Source organism: Lactuca saligna, chromosome 4, assembly GCF_052625555.1.
Source record: "Lactuca saligna cultivar CGN05327 chromosome 4, ASM5262555v1, whole genome shotgun sequence".
Lineage (NCBI taxonomy): Eukaryota > Viridiplantae > Streptophyta > Magnoliopsida > Asterales > Asteraceae > Lactuca > Lactuca saligna.
The window spans coordinates 175,224,919-175,243,219 of NC_136420.1; positions in this window are offsets into that span (position 1 = coordinate 175,224,919).

The window sequence follows — 18,301 nt, forward strand, 5'->3', positions numbered from 1 at the left end:
CATCCTTTTTCTTGACAAATAAAATCGGTGCTCCCCAAGGTGAGCTACTCGGTCGAATAAACCCCTTTCCCAACAGCTCCTGAAGCTGCGAGGATAACTCCTGCATTTCCGGTGGAGCGAGGCGATAAGGCGCCTTGGCGATGGGCACTGCTCCCGGAACCAAATCGATACAGAACTCCACTTGCCTTTCCGGAGGCACACCTGGTAACTCTTCGGGGAACACTTCCGAAAACTCGCATACTACAGGAACGTCGTCAACCGAATTAGGCCTCCCCGCAGCCACTCGAGTGTCCATCACATAGGCTATGAATCCACTGCAGCCCTGCTGCAAGCTCTGCCTCGCCCTGGAAGCCGAACAAAACGCTGACCCACACCGGGTCCCCTCGCCATACACAGGAAGCACTCCCCCACTAGGGTCTCGTATAGCCACCAGCTGTCTCTCATAGTCAATGACTGCCCCAAACTTACTAAACCAGTCCATGCCCACGATGACGCAGACATCCCCCATCGCTATAGGAACCAAGTCTATAGGGAACTTCACCCCGAAAATCTCGAATACACATCCTCGAATCACGTCAGTGGCGTATACCGCTTTCTCATCTGCTATAGAAACTCGCAGGGGTCGACACATCACCTCCCGATCAATACCGATGTGCTGGCTAAAAGCCAGCAATACAAAAGACAGACTCGCACCCGAGTCAAATAATACCAAAGCAGGTACAGAATTCACAAGAAAAGTACCTACGCATATCATAATATAAGCACAATATCTTAGAATAAAAGTAAATACACGAAAGAATACATACCAGCTACGACATCAGGCGTCGCACGGACCTCCTCCGCAGTCAATTGAAAAGCTCTCCCACGAGCCTTCGGAGCCTCGGCTTTCACCGGCCGAGTCTCGGTAACCTTGGCAGCAGGCGCAGATCCCTGGCGAAGCTGGGGGCACTCGGCTTTCCGATGGCCGGTCTGGTTTCAATGAAAGCAAACCATGAATCCCTTGGGGCAATCCCTAGCAATGTGCCCCTCCTTGCCACACTTGTAGCACGCACCCGATCGACATGCCCCCTCATGAACATTGCCGCACTTTCCGCAAGTGCGGCCCTTCTGTCCTCCCGTCCTCGAATCGGCGGACTTGGTCCGCTTGGCTGCCGGCTGGGACTGAGCCGGCCGCCGATCCACCCGTGGAGACTAGGCCTCCTCCCTGGCCTGGGTCTCCAACTCGATCTCTCGCTTCCTGGCATTCACCTGGAGCTCAGCAAAGGCCTGGTATGACGAGTACGATACGAACTCTCAGATATCCCTCCTCAGCACACCCAAATATCGGGTCATCCGAGCCTACTCCGTGGACACCTGCTCAGGGCAAAACATCGCCCTCTCATGAAACTTCCGAGTGATCATCGTAACAGAATCATTACCCTGCTTGAGGGTCAAGAACTCCTGAACCAACCGTTCCCTCTCCACCGGGGGAACATACTCGTCTCTGAACATAGCAGTAAATCTCTCTTAAGTCACGGCTGAAACCTCCGCAAGAGTGAAGTTCGCCGTCACGAACTTCCACCAATCCTTTGCTCCCAGGCGGAGTTGGTTCAAAGCGAACCATACCCTCAGATGCTCCGGACATGAACAAGTGTAGAAGCATCCCTCGATATCAGCAATCCATCTCATCACAGCGATCGGATCCTGCGTCCCGTCAAACTCGGGTGGCTTCGTGTTGCTGAACTCCTGGAACAACAACGAGTCACCTCCCTGCGGTCTGGCAGCGGCCACAGCTGCGGTAGCTGCAGTGGCTGCAGCCTCAGTCACCGCAGCGTACCGTTCATCAAAAGTCTCCATCAGTGTGGTCTTAATAGACCCAAACATCTCCGGAATCTCTACTCGGATCACCGCAGCCACCTCCTCGTGAATCATCTGACGAAGCTCCTCGTCACTCACACCGCTTGTGCCAGGTCTGTGGCGTGGTCCAACCATGATGCCTCTTAAATACAACATAAAAATATCAGAGACTCCATCGAGCATAATCGTACTCGATAACGCAACCCTACTCGGTCTCCGATACCCAAGGATTCTTACTAGGGTTTCCCACTAACCCGGTGTCTTCAGTAGTACGGACCCAATACTACCAACTACACCACATCAGTATTCACCCTAAGTCCTCCTCCCCGAACCCCAGATCATGAGTACTCTATTCTCTCTATGCACTAGCTACGCACTCCCTCTCAAAGCATCTCATAGCAGCAGTTTTCCCCTAGACTAAGGCATGCCAAATCAGGCCACTCTAGTCCTAATATGAATACCTAGTCTACTAGCATGCATATCATATCATAACATATCTCATAACACATATTGTAAGAGTATTTTGGGGATTTTACCGTTCGGGCGCTGGCTGACCGTACACACTCCTTCTCCTTTGGTTGTTTCGAAATTTCTTATTAGATTTTTGTTGCTTTTATTAATTAAAAATTTTCTCAATTCCCCGGTTTGAGTTCAGTTACGCCCGAAGGTGTATCCGAATCCCTCAAACCAAGGCTCTGATACCAACTTGTAACAACATAAATTTAAAACAATTTTTTTTTCATTTTTGTAAGCATCAAAAACCATCGATTAATGTTCGAAATTCAAACGTGAACAATGTTATCATAATATAATACATCCCAATGATCATAAAATAGTTTTTTCTCCGACAATGTGTACGATCACGCCGGCGCCTTCCCACGGTCCTCGCTAGTACCTGAAACACATAACACAACAACTGTAAGCATAAATGCTTAGTGAGTTCCCCAAAATAGAACTTACGCACATACGCCTTTCCATGCCCTGACCTTCCGGTCCATGTGTCTCAGGGGACTTCCATCCCGAATAGGTAGACCTTCCGGTCCTACCCACGTCAACCTTACGGTCCACATCACAACGCCTTCCAACCCATAACATATTCTCCTTCCAGCCCATAACATAATACCTTCCGGCCCATATCAAGCATATCATACATGGCACATATAAACGATTAACTTATCACACACAATACATATATCTCATAACATATCCGACCTTCCGGTCACACAATCAAACCCTTCCGGGTACAGTATAGTGAGAAAACTCACCTTGTGGAAAGTTTAAGATCTCGCATCCTCACTATCTCCAAATCCCAACGACGACTCTACCTCGCCTAAACATAAAAATATCATTTAATACTCAAAGACTTCCACCACTAAAACTTTACCCCTTATCATCATTCCTCAGAGGGTAAAAGACCATTTTACCCTTCCTTGACCTAAAGTCCTGATGTTGACCAAAACCCTAAAAGTCAACCCTGAGAGTACGCGGGGCGTACTGTTAGATGTACGCTGGTCGTACATCGCCAACCCATGGATCGGGGTCTCACCCAGTACGTTGCGCGTACTGGAAGTTACGCCCAGCGTAACCATCAGATTCTAACACTCTTCATTTCTGGTCTTAATCAGTTAAGCCATTACTCCAACTTCCAGATCCGACTCTGTTGATGTGTTTAAACCCATAAAGTCGAGACCTTTAAGCCTTGGCATGGCTGTAAAAGGCTCCAACACCTCTTAACAACATTCTATTCCAACTCAAGGACCTAGATCTCATGCATGGAGCAATATTCACGTCCAAGATGTCATTTCTACAACTCCAATAGACCAGAAATATAAAGGATCTAAGCTTATGGAGGCCATTTGCACAAAAAGTCTCCACCTTTGGGACTAAAACCCTAGAAAATGGTACTTGAAGCATATAACATGAACCAAGTGACAAGATCCGAACTTTTTACCTGATAATGAAGCTTGAACCCTTGCAAAGCTCAGATCTACACTTGAACACCACTTCTAGTCTTTCCAATGAGCTCTTCTTCTCCTTTGCAACCTTGGAATGGCACCACCAAGCTTAGAATATACACAAAATGGCTTAAGAAAGAAGGCACACTCTTTTTAGGGTTTCACTCTAAGGGATGGTGGTTGAGAAGTCCAGCCACACATTCCTTTTATAGCCCTCCAAAGGAATTATGGTTTTTAGATCTGAACAAGTTACGCCAAGTGTAACCTTGGGTACGCCCAGCGTACCTGAGGGTGAACGCGTCCAAATGAGGCGGCCGAGTACGCGCAGTGTACACCTTGTACGCCCAGCGTACTCGCTTATCATGAAAACCCTAAAATGACAACATAACCAAAATAGAAGAATACCTGGATTTCGGGCTGTTACATCATCGATGCGCGTTTGAAAAAAATTATAACGCGACATCTATCTACACGACACTCATTTATGATTGCTAGCTAAACTTTGTGTTTGAAATTTTTTGTTCGATGCCAATTTCAAAGCACCCAAATGCATGTCCTCTTTCCATCATATTTTGGAAAAATGACATTATTTTTAGGACACACAAACAATGCGTATCGTAAATTAGTGTGTGTCAATGTTTGCATGTCATTAAAGAGTTGTTTTCTAGTAATTACACATCGAAGACCTAAAATGGAGTGGTACATGTGTTGCCACATAATTTGAGATAAATCTTTTCAACATTTTTCCGTTTTCATTTATGAATTTATAAGTTTGCCAATTACTATCAACTTCCATGGGTAAAGGTTTTGCAATGTTTCTCGAGAACTTTTCTCGCATATTTGAACATCTTCCCTTACCACGCCGACGCACCGACTTTGCTACATTGACTTACATAATTAAAAATTTAGATATTTAAAACTTTAAGAATATATCCAATATATTTAAGAATTTCATATAACATAGAAGATTCACAACTTGTCTCCTCCATGCCCCTTCGCCACATGTAATATCATATGTTTAACAAATATTAGAAAATATAATAAACTTAAATTGAAAAAAAAAAAGTAATAAACAATTTTAATGCATGATGTTATAATTAAATGCTTATCAATTCATGTTTTGGCAATTAAGCATTTCATTTAATCACAAAATCAAACAAATTATGCACTTAATTTTAGACATACGATATCACTATCATACAATCATACAATACATCTAAACACAAAAATGAACAACTTATACCAAAACATCATACGATTATCAAACAACTTCTACAACTTTTGTATAATCAATTTCAAAAAATTATACAAATGATCACAGTAAGCATACAAAGATATCACAATTTCATTTCATTATCCAACGAGAAACAATTTTTTTTCAAAGTGTTTTAATAAGAAAATCAAATTAAATTGTACAATATTTAAACCATAAAATTGGAAGTATATTGTTATGATAGAAAATAAACAAAAATATAATGTTATAATTAAAAAAAGTATCATATTTTTGTTAATTATAACCTCATACTTTTGCTTATTCTCTATTATAGCATTATACTTTTAATATTATATTACATAATATTATAGTTTAAATAATGTAACTGTCAATCACAAAATCAAACAAATTCAGCACTTCGTTTTAGCACTTCATTCCAGTTTAAGCAATTAAACACTTAATTTTAGGTATATAATACCACTTTCATACAGAAATACAATAAATCTAAACACAAAAATAAACTACTTATACCATAATTTCATACGATTGCCAAACAACTTTTACCACTTTCATACAATCAATTTCAAACAGCTATACAAATCATCAAACTAGGCATACAAGATATTACAATTCCATAAGAGTATCTAACCAAAATTAAAAAAAAAATTAAAAAAAAATTAAAAAAAAAAACAGAAAAAAAAACATGCATGTTCTTTGGCAATGTTAGCGGGTTTGCTTCAAAGATGGTACTCCGGTGGTGACTGGGTGACACCTGTAAATTGCATATTAGTAAAAAACAAATGAAACATCCTTACATGGTGTGGGTAGTGGTAGTTGGTTGTCATGGCAGGCTTCAACGATGGTCCTCCGGTGGTAGCTGGTGGTCATCAGAAAACAAAAAACAGAAATCAGTAAGGTCGGCGGTCGACGGTTAGAGAGATGTTGGAAGGAGAGTGAGGTCAGCGGTGGTCCTCCATTGAGACCCTAACTAACAGGAAAACAAAGGAAAAAGGTGGAACATTTAGCACCCAAATCAAAAATAAACCTTAAAAAGAAGAGAAAATCATAATTATTATGAGATTTTACCTGTACTGGCAGTTAAAGCTAAAAGAGGCAACCAAATTTCTCATCTTCAAGTGGGATTTTGACGGAGAAGAGAAGAGTGGAGGTGAGATATGGTGGCTACAAATATGGGAGACGAACCAGTCGAATTGTGGTTAAAACCTTATACCAACGACATGTAGTCGGTATAAGCATTAAGTTATACGACTTTGTATCATTTTCTCGCAACTAAAAAATAATAAAAAAGAGGAATCATATATCGATGACATGTCGTCGGTATAGAGTTCAAACGGATCTGTATTTTATTTACCGACGACTTGTTGTCGGGCAAAGTTCTACGAAAATGACAGAGATTTTATTTACTGAAACAGAAATTATAAGAAAATTGGAAATTATAATTTTCATTACCTATACTGACAACTTATCATTAACGTAGTTTTTAGAAAACCATCAAATAAGCTATTCATTCTTGCCTAGCCTATTCAGATGATATGTCATCGACACAGAGTTTCAGGTCAAAAAAAGTTGGTCAATTTGTCAACTCTATACTGACGACAAGTCGTCGGTACAACTTGATCTTTACCGACGACGTATGTCGGCTGTATAAATGTCGACGGTGCAGGTGGTAATTCTGATAGTGATTATACATGTGAACTTATAAAACACACGCACGCACACATACACACACACACACACATATATATATATACACACAAACACACCTAAAAATGACAAGAATGACAAGAAGTTGGAGCTCTGTGGCAGAGTCGCAATGATAACGTATTAAAAACTACATTAAATAACAAAATAAATTATAAAGTAAAGAAAAATATGAGTATATAAAAAACCTTTATTCAAATAGTTGTCATGAAAATCACTGACTTTCTAACATACATGGCTCGTTATATATACTTGCAAAATAAGAAGAAAGATGAGTTAATAATATGAATGCATTATGATGATCCCTTATTAGATTTATAAAACACATTAAAAATGTTTTACTAATACTAAATAATGATGGAGAACTATGGAAAAAATAAAAAATCATTGACAAACTAATATTTTATAACATTTTATATATATATATATATATATATATATATATATATATATATATATTTGAAACTACGATATAAAATATACAATTTATTAGAATAAAATAAAGGAAGTAAACATAGACTATTTTGTCCGTGTTAAGTCTTTAAGATTTTTTTTGTACATATTACACTAATATGATTCTATATAACCGTTAAAAAAATGTAATAATATTTTAATTTTATCTACATTAGGTCATTAAGTTATTTCTTTGTACATATTACACAAACATGGTTTTTATTACCATTTAAAAGGGGCAATAATATTTTAATTTTGGCCGCATTAGATCTCTATTTTTAATATTTTTATCATTTCATCTAGCTCTTTTATAGTTTATATTAGTATCTAGTTAAATGGTTTCATTGTTTCATCTTGTCATTTTGATCGCACATTCACCACAACCACTGTTTCAATTGAAAGGTTACATAACAATTTTCTTGTCATTTTTCCGGAAAAAAACAAAAAAATACTTATATTAACCGAAGTCTTAGTGAATAAGGTTATGTTTTGAGCGTCACAGCTAGCTGATAAGCTAGTTTATTTTTCGATCTTTTTAAAATTATCATGTTTGACAAGCTAAAAAGTAACTTATAAACCAACGTTTTAAAAACTACTTAGACTCGTTTCATAAAAAATTATTTCCAAATATACCCCTTAATTAATTAAGAAAATATATTTTTTAAGTGTCATTTTATGTCATTACATAAATTTCAGATAACTTATAAGTTAATAACAAAAGATAACTTATAAGTTAATAACAAAGTCAAAGTCAAAGTAAAAGAATATCGTCGAAAAGTAATATGGTATCATCGATAAGTAATAGCTCCGCCAATAAGTTATTCCCGATATGTCATTACATATCATGGATATCATACTACTTTTCGGTCATACCCTTTTATTTGATCATTGCTCTGTTTCACTGGATTATAAGCTATATTAAGTTTATATAATGACATAATAACACATTTAAAGAATATGTTTTCTTAATTAATTAAAATTATATTTGGAAATTAAAAAAAAAAACTTTTAAAAAACTAGTCTAAGTAGTTTTTTAAAACGCTAACTTATAAACTATTTTTTGACTTGCGAAACATGACAACTTAAAAAAATCGAAAAATAAACTAGATTATCAGCTAGGTCTGGCGTACCAAATATAGCCTTAATCACTAAGACTTTGATTATTATTAAGGTTTTTTTTATAAAAATGACAAAAACTTGATATGTAACTTTTCAATTGAAACTGTGGTTGAGGTGAATGTACGATTAAAATAAGAAGATGAAATAATGAAACCATCTAATTAGATGCTAATACAAAGTTAAATAAAATGATAAAAATATTAAAAACAAGGAGCTAATATGAAAAAAAAATTAAAGTTTTATTACCCCTTTTTAAACAGTTATAAAAATAATATTGGTTTAATATATAAAAAAAATCATATTGACCGAACGTAGATAAAATTAAAATTTTTGTGCTGTTTTTAAACGGTTATATACAACCATTGATATAATATGTAAAAAAAACCTTAAAGACTAAACAAAGTTAAAACCTGAGTTGGCACACCAAAAAATTATGGGGAGTATTTGGTCTACACCGCCATAACCATAGCAGGTTATGGCACCCACACATGTCTGCTGGTCCACTGTTCTTTGTACGCCTAGCTAGCTACTCGGTCCCTACAATCTGAACCAGACACAGACACCGTTGTTCCTGGCTCCTTCACCCATCTAAACCTCATCTTCAACTGTCTAATAAGAGACAACAACATACATATCCTACTGCCACAATACATCGCCATCAAGAGCTGCTCAGTTCTAATTGGAGCCTAAAATCCAAGTAAACCTTGCAAGATGAGCTAGAAGTTTTAATCAAGGTCAAACCATTACCATTCGACTAGTAAAATAAATTGATACTATTTATATTTTAATACATATACGTTGAGCGAGTGCACATTTCAGCTATCTTACGGTAGTTTTCAAGATAATTAACTGAAAAGATCAAATTTCTAAGGAAAACTTAGCAACTTGGTAGATATATATATATATATAATAAAGAACAATACAATTAGTTGTCAAATACCTTAATTGATTTTGAAAACCCGGAGTAAATTAACATGAACGAATTTCTTCGAATGGTTCTATCAACACCCAACTTTTTTTTTTTTTTTTTTTTTTTTTTTTTTTTTTTTTTTTTGTGGTGGCATGCGTGTTTCTGTTAGTTATGTTTTTTGGTTTCATGTGATCGATATAGCACGCATTCATTTATCATTGCACTTGGCACGTCTCTCTTTTGGTTTTTCTAGAATTTATGGCCACTCTATGACGAGACCTAGCACAATTATTCAGCATGCAAATGCAACAAAAGGAAATATGATGAGTTTTCCTGACCATGAAAAGGACTCCACATTTTGTCCATTGTTGAACTCTATCTTTTTTCGTATCCTTTGACAATCATTTTTCTCATCATTTTTTTGCTTCATGTTTCTCTCTCTATATAGATGGTGACAGTTAATTCTGCCTATATGGGTACTATCTAGTAAATGACATTGCTTGATGCTTTAATCTCACATTTATTTCTGACACCATTTACCAATTTTTAATGCTTCTATACCACTAAGCATTAATCTCACGTATCCTCTTTCAAATACGTTGAGTTCTGCATGATTGCAATTATTTGATACGTACCCTGCTTAAGTTAACTGTGATGCCCACCCTTTCATTGAGCCTTCTGAAGACTACAAATTGCTAGAAATTATTTAAAGTTAAAGCTAGTCACAGCAACGCAAATTAGGTGTGTCGTCGTGACCAATTATTAACTATCCAGTGATAAGCACAGAAGCCCTTTGAAAAGAGGGTCATGTAAAGGATACATCAATCAAGGCGCTATATGATCATTAATAACTATAATGCATCGAATCTTGAATTAGGTAGATATATACACCTTTTGAATGGATATATTTAAGTTTATACGCATAAATATACCGAGTTGCAGTTGGCAGCAGTGGTAATACTGATACTAGTCTGTGCTGTATAAGAATTAAAGCAAATGTTGAGATCTTTTAATTTGGGACCATTCCGTTTCTTCTTAATCTTTCTATTATTTTGTCTACTGGAATTAATTGGTCTCTCTCTCTCTCTCTCTCTCTCTCTCTCTCTCTCTCTCTCTCTCTCTCTCTCTCTCTCTCTCTCTCTCTCTCATGTCATGTCATTATCTCTGCTGGGCTACCTGCATATCACTCAGTGATAGAAGAGATCTAAAGACAGGGCCAAAAAGAGTTAATAGGCCTGAAAGAGAAGATAATAACACAGATCTATACACAGATATTTGGTGAATTCGTTTGCTTAACGTATGGTGGCAAGGGGTTTAAGTTGTGTTATTTATGTGGGAAGTAAACCAAGTATGTGCATGCTTTATAATTAACTCACCTTTCATTACATGAAGATTTGTTTTGATATATGAATTCAAAGGTAGTACTTCTAAAACAAAGCTGTAGCTTGTTAATTAGATAATAATGAAACCAATTAACAGCAAGCAATTGATTGGTCCATTAATTTATATATGTGTTAAACATTTCAATGATATGAAACCATCGTCAACAGAGTCACCAGTTCAAGTTGCTGAAAGTTATTCAATATTATTTTGTCTAAATTCTTCTCTTTCGTATTACCTAAAAGTTGCGACTTATTAAGGTTCGTTAATAGAAATATAGGCTACACATATTTCGTTTCCAGATTATTCTAAAATATTGTTGATATTATTGATATGCTATTATGGTTTCTCAACCAGAGGCACTTTCTTAGTTTATTCAAGCTTTTCGTGCAACTGAAGTCCATCTATGCGAACAAATATTTTTCGTAGATAATAACTCATTGCACATGGAAAATAAAATTAACTCAACTCACTTGTTAACATGCTAGATTGACTGGTTTATCTTGTATGTTTTGTTGACATGATATTCAAGCAACATGTATCGACACACCATTATAACTAATGGCTCTTCCGGAGGGTTTTTTTTTAATTTTTTTTAATTCAATAAAAGTAAGAGAAGAAAATTTTTGATAGAAAGAAACCGAGTGGAAGGAAAATATTCATTATTTCGTGTTCCCGAATTCGAAAGAAATAAAAGAAAAATTTTAAGTTTTTTCGCATTCACGAGTTACGAAGAAAAAGAAAATAAACCTTAAAATTTTTCTTCCCCTCACTTTCTTCCTAAATCCACCTAATTTTTTAGGAAACTTTGAAAGGAAAATATGGCTTCAAAATCTTTTCCCTCCCCTCACTTTTCTTTTTATTAATGAAACTCGGGAACATAATTTTCCTTCGACATCCCTCATTTTCCCTCCGCATCCTTCCATATCCCTCCTTAAATAGAACTCGTGAATAAGACGTAAATGATTTAATGTTCTTTTCTCGTTTTCTCTGTGAGTACTTTAGCTTATTGCTCCTCCTAAGCTTAATCAAGCTTCCTCTCTCTGAATGTCATCAAGTAATTGTTGGGGTCTGAAATCCTGTCAAACCTAGAGCACTTGGAATTGGAGTGGAGCATCAGGAAGGAGAATTGAGCATCTAAGATATGCTACTTTGGAATCTTGATATGTCACCAAGTCATATAATATACCACAGAGTGACATGATATACTAAAGTGAAAGGATATGCTACAAAATCAAAAGATATGCCATGGAGTGATAGGATATGCTACAGAGTGACATGATTTGCCACAGAGTGACATGATATGCAATGAAGTGACATAATATACCAAAGTGACAAGATATGCCACAAAATGACTGGATATTCCAAAGAGTAACATGATATGCCAAAGTGACAAGATATGCTATGAAGTGACACGATATGCCATAGTGTGACATGATATGCCAAAATGACAGGATATGCTAACAAGTGACATGATATGCCACCAAGTGACAGGATATGTCACTTAATGACACCTGACATACTAGTGGAATATTAATGGCAACAATATTATGTCTTTGAAGGATGAAGGTTCTATAACCAACTCTATGGTGTTCCATGATTGGTTGGAAATTAGGGCATCCCCTAATTGGGATAATTATGGATAGGCTTGACCTATAAGAATTAGGGTTTCTGATGTTTACCTATAAATAGGCTCATATCCTCATCATTATAATTGGCTAGATTTCTATGAGAGCTGAAAGTTTAGATACAATTTCCAGTGCTTGTAATAGTTCCAGAAAGTTAATGAAATTCTCTCTCTCTCTCTCTCTCTCTCTCTCTCTCTCTCTCTCTCGTTCGCCCTTGGACGTAGGTTATCTTTACTAAACCACATTAAATATTGTGTTCTTTTGATTTACGTTTTTTTCAGAAGTTTTTTGTGAGTTCACCGAAGTTTGTTTTTGATATTTTTCAGAAGTGTTTAACTTGTTTTGTTGTCACCCAACAAACTGGTATCAAAGCTATGGCTGATAACAGGAGAGTTAAAATCGATAAGTTCAATGGAAAAGATTTCGGGCTCTTGAAGATGCAAAATTGAAGACTACCTCTACTAGAAGAATTTTCATGAACGTTTTTCAGAAGCTAATTTGTTCCTTAGAAAGTAGGATGATTGGAAGTTGTTAGATCAACAAGCACTTGGTGTGGTGTGTTTATTATTGGGAAAGAACGTTGCTTGCAACATTATCAACGAGAAGATAACTTATGGGTTAATCAAAGCGATATCTAACATGTATGAGAAACCATCAGTGCGAATAAGGTTCACTTGATTTGATATTTAGTAAATCTGAAGATGAAGGAAGGTGGCTCAGTGACTGATCATGTCAACGAATTTAATTCAATCTGTCAAGGTTGACATCAGTTGAGATTAAATTTGAATATGAAGTCCAAGCATTGCTACTATTATCATCATTACTCGAAAGTTCCATAGGATCAGTGACAACAATCAGCAGCTTAGCTGGAGGTGCCAAGCTAACATTCAAAGGCATACACTACTTAATATTTGGCGAGGATGTGCGCAAACAGAGTGATAGAGAATCCACAGTCTTCTTAGTACTAAGGAAAGATGAAGGAAGTCCAAGAGAGGGAGTATGGGTAGAGGAAGATCAAAGTCAATGAAGATAGGTGTATCGAAAAACAGGAAGGACATTACCTGTTGGAACTACAATGAAAAGGGTTTTTTCAAGAATCAATATATGAAGCCTCTTGCAGACAAATGCAAGAATGAGACGACAATTGCATTAGAATATGAAGGAGATGCTCTTATTTGTGTAGTTGAAAACTCATTTGAATCATGGATCATGGATTCTGGTGTGTCATTCCATGCTAGTCACTCCAAAGATGTAATGCAGAATTTCTGGCAGTACCAAAGGAAGGTCAGACTAGCAGACAACAAGATACTTGATTTTACAGGAGTTGGGGATGTGGTCCTCAAGACTAGTTTGGGTACAAAGTGGACTATGAAGAATTTCAAGTTCATTCCAGATTTGAAAAGAATGTTTATATCAGGGGGGAAACTTGAAGATGAAGGTTATCATGTCATTTTTCATGATCATCAGTGCAAGGTGACAAAGGGAAACTTGATGTTTGCCATAGGTCAGAAGCGGGGTTCACTTTACATGGTGAAAGTTTTTAGTGATGAGGCACATGTTATTAAAGAAGTTGGAGCATCTTCTTTATGACACCAAATACATGGGCATATATGTGAAAGGGAATGAAGATGATTGCCTCCAAAGGAAGAATTCTAGATTTGGAGAATGTGACAATAGATTTCTGTGAGCGATGTGTTCTTGCCAAGCAGAAGAAAGTTACTTTCACAAAGATAAGACATCAACCCAAGAAAGGGAAATTTGAGCTTGTTTATTTAGATGTTTATGGTTCAAATTCAGTTGCTTCAGTGGGATTATCCTGATATTATGTTACTTTCATCAATAACTGCACTAGGAAAGATTGGGTCGATTTATTGAAGCATAAGTCTAAAGTTTTCGGTGCTTTTAAGAAACGGAAAGTGATGGTGGAAAATGAAACTAACTTGAAATATGGGGGTGAATACAGTAGCAAATAATTCATTCATTTTTTTGCTGAACATGGAACCAGGATGTAGAAAACCGTTCCAGAAACACATTAGAAAATGGAGTAGCGGAAAGGATTAACAGAACATTGAATGAAAGGGAAAAGAGCATGAAACTGCTTGTAGGTTTTCCCAAGATGTTCTGGGCAGATGCAGTCAACAAAACTATATACTTAATCAATATAGGACTCTAAGTCCCCATAGGGTTCAAGATTCCAGAGGAAGAATGGCAAGGTCATGAGGTTTCATTCAAACACATGAAGGTCTTCGATTGTGTCTCGTATGTAAAAGTCAAAGACTCTGATAGAAACAAGCTAGATGGACGTCAAGGAAGTGCACATATATAGGTTCTGCCTTGCACGACATAGGATACCACTTTTGGTATAACAAGCACAAAAGGTTTATTAGAAGTTGGAATGTGGTGTTCAATAAGAATATGGTATACAAGGATGAAATTGATTAGGGCCCAAGCACTAACAAACAACCAAAAAAGGAAGAACAATTTGGATTAGAAGAAACTCCAGAAGATGACATTATAAAACCTATTAGTACTCCAGAGATAGGTGAAAGTTCAGGAAGCAGTGGGAGCTCTGATGAAACTGGAGATAGTCGGACCATGGATGATTTTAGATTAGAGATAAAGGTGTAAAAACTGAAACTCCTACCATCTATAGATCCACTCAAGTACAAAGGCCTCTAATCAAGTATTCTCCTTCAACAAACTTCTTGTTACTAACAGAGAATGGCGAACCCGAGTCTTATCCAGAAGCCTTGAGGATGAAAGAATGCATACAGTGGAAAAAGGATTTGGAAGAAGAATTGAGCTCACTTGAAAAGAATCACACTTGCTCTTTGGTAATGCTCCCAGCACGTAAGAAAGCACTACAAAACAAGTGGGTTTTTGGGGGTAAGGATGAGATTGATGGCACAAAGATATACAAGACAAGGTTGGTAGTCAAAGGGTTCTAATCATAATGGTTTTGGGAATTGTGGCCTATGAATAGTTATATGTCCATCTGGTCCATAATCTTCTAATGAATTGTTTTCACTTTCTACATTTTCCACAACAGTTCCATTCATGGTTTTTTGTGTCAGTGATGGGGTAGATTTTGGGATAAGTGTTGTTGATGGGGTATATTCTAGGTTAGGTGTTGGGATAGATGTATATGTTAAGGATGTGGTTGTCCTTTTACTTACGAAGGATGTGGTAGTTATTCTAGTTGTGGAGGATGGTAGTGTAGATGTAGGTTTTGAGGTTGTGGTAGTAGATATAGGTGTTGATGATGTGGTAGTCGATGTCGGTGTTGAGGATGGTTTAGATGATGTAGGTGCTGACGTTTTGGTTATTGATGTAAGTGTTGACGATTGTATTGTTCCAGTTGCTAAACTTTTGGATGTATTTGCTGAGGATGGTGTGGATATTGTAAGTGTGTCGAGGAAGTGGTAGTCATGGTTGGTGTTAATGATTTAGTTTTATGGGTTTTGGTGTTAGATGTTATAGGTGCATTGGATGTGGCTGTTGATATTGGGAAGTCGATTTCTTCAACTTGTAATTGTCTGCTTATGAATTTTGCAGTTGAAGTCCTGTTGCGGTTCAAAACTTGTGGTGCAATGAATTTCGTTGGCTTCACACCTGATGCTCCTTTTGGTTTCAACTTCGACATCTTTCTTGCTTAAAAATAAACAAAAAACTATAGTCAATACCAATGTATTAAAGATGCTAAACTACTGATGAGCAGAGAAAACAATCATACAATAAAAATGAATTATAGATGAAGGCATTACTACACATGCAAATTATTGAATACAATCAAAACCAATTTAGTTGTAATTCAAGATGATAATATACATGAATATGATTAGAGGACAAGAAACAAGATCACGACAATAGTAAATTAAAGAAAAATAAATTTTAGATGAGTGACAACCTATATCATGAGGAACATGTTTGAGAGTTACTAGGAGTTTTAAGGAGGGAAATGAGATATACCAAGTTCTCAAAGTATGATTTTAGGTTACGAGAGTTCTAGTTCTTAGGACTTAACCACGATTAGATTCTAGTTGACCCAGCCATGATAGAGGCAGTTATATTGTGGGAGGTCCAAAAGCTTCCCTCATAGATCATGAGTTTTCCGGGTTTGGAATGTTATTATTGGAGGTTTATTCAGGAATTCTCTATGTTTGTTGTATCTCTTACTCATTTGACAATATAGGTTGTGAATTTTCGTTGGGGCCTGAGTAGCAGGCTATGTTCGACACACTTAAACATAAATTATGTGAGGCCCAGATGTTGACCTTCTGAAGGGAGTGGAGGATTTTATTGTATATTGTGATTCTTCTATCACCGGTTTGGGGGAAGTATTCTTCCAACGAGGGTGCGTTATTGTGAATGCTTCTAGAACGCTGAAGCCACACAAGGTTCAATAACTCATACATGATCTGGATTTGGGGGCGGTGTTGTTTTCCTTCAAGATTTGGTGATGGTTTCTATATGGGGTCCGATGTAACATTTACATGCATATAAGAGTTTGAAATATTTTATGGATCAACAGAATCTGAATATGAGGCAGCGTAGATGGCTTGATGTGGTCAAGGATTATGACTACAAGATTCTTTATCATCTTAGGAAAGAAAATGTGGTTGCTGATGCTTTGAGCCGCAAGATGTCTAGTACTTTTTTGGGGGATTATGCATGATGATTTCTATTGATTCACCACTTTTGGAGTTGATCAGGGATGCCCAAGCCTAGGGAATCAAGAGGGAGCACAGGAAAAAGGAAATAATCAATGGTCAGACCAATAGATGTGGCACTGATAGGCGATAGCCACACTTTATTGATCTAATGTGGTCAAGTTTTCATTCCAGATTTTGACTGTCATGGAGGAGGTACATAACTAGAGATTTTTGATACACCCTAGAGCTACAAAATGTATTGGGTTTTGAAACATAGTTATCAGTGTTCATGCATGAAGAGATAGAGATAACCTGGTATATAGAGAGGTGCTTGACTTATCGGATGGTCAAGGCCGAATAGCAAAGGCCACATGGAAAGTTGCAACTCTTGGAGGTTCCCATGTGGATATGAGAACATATCACCATGGGTTTTATTACCAAATTACCCATAATGACCAATAGATTTGTGTGATATGGGTCATTGTGGATCAACTAATCAACAATGCCCATTTTTTGGCCATTCAGGAGAGTTCTTCTTCTGAAAAATTGGATGACTTGTATGTGCGCAAGATCGTTACATACCACATGCTGCTAGTTTCTATTGTGTTTACTTCTTATTTTTGGTAGAATTTTCACGAGGAGTTGGGTACCAGACTGCATTTCAGCACAACTTATCACCATCAGACTAATGGGCAGATCGAGCAAGCAATTCAGACACTCAAGGATATGTTGAGGGATTGCATCATCAATTTTGGTGGGAGTTGGGACTCCTGCTTTCCATTAAATGAGTTTTCTTACAACAATAACTATCATTATAGTATTGGTGCTCCGCCTTTCGAGCTTCTCTATGGATGGTAGTGTCGTACACTAGTTTGTTGGGGGAAAGGCTGGACACAGGGTCATAGGTAGGACCGAGTGGTCCTTCAGACTATAGAGCTTATTCAATAGATCAGGAAAAGATTGCAGATATCCTATAGCTGAAAGAAGAGTTATGCTGACTGGAGATGTCCCAAAATAGAGTTCCAAAGTGATGGAAAGTTGGGGCCCCAATTTATTGGACCATTCTGAGTAATGGCTAAGGTAGGCAAGGTAGCCTATTGATTGGATCCGCCTGAGGAGCTTAGCTAGATTTAAAGGACCTTCCGGGTTTCTCATCTCTAGAAAGGTGTGGTTGACGATTCAACAATGATTCCCACGAATGAAATTCAAATCAAATAGCGCTTAAACTATGTGGAGAGGCCAGTGGCTAGTTTGGATAGGTATACGAAGGCCTTGCACAACAATGTGGTACTAGTGGTCAAGGTCCAGTGGCAACATTAGAAGGGTTTCGAGTGGACTTAGGAACCCGAGGCGAAGAAGCGTAATCATTACCTACATTTATTCGTAGCACTAAATTTAAGGACAAATTCTGATCCAAGTGGGGCATAATTGTA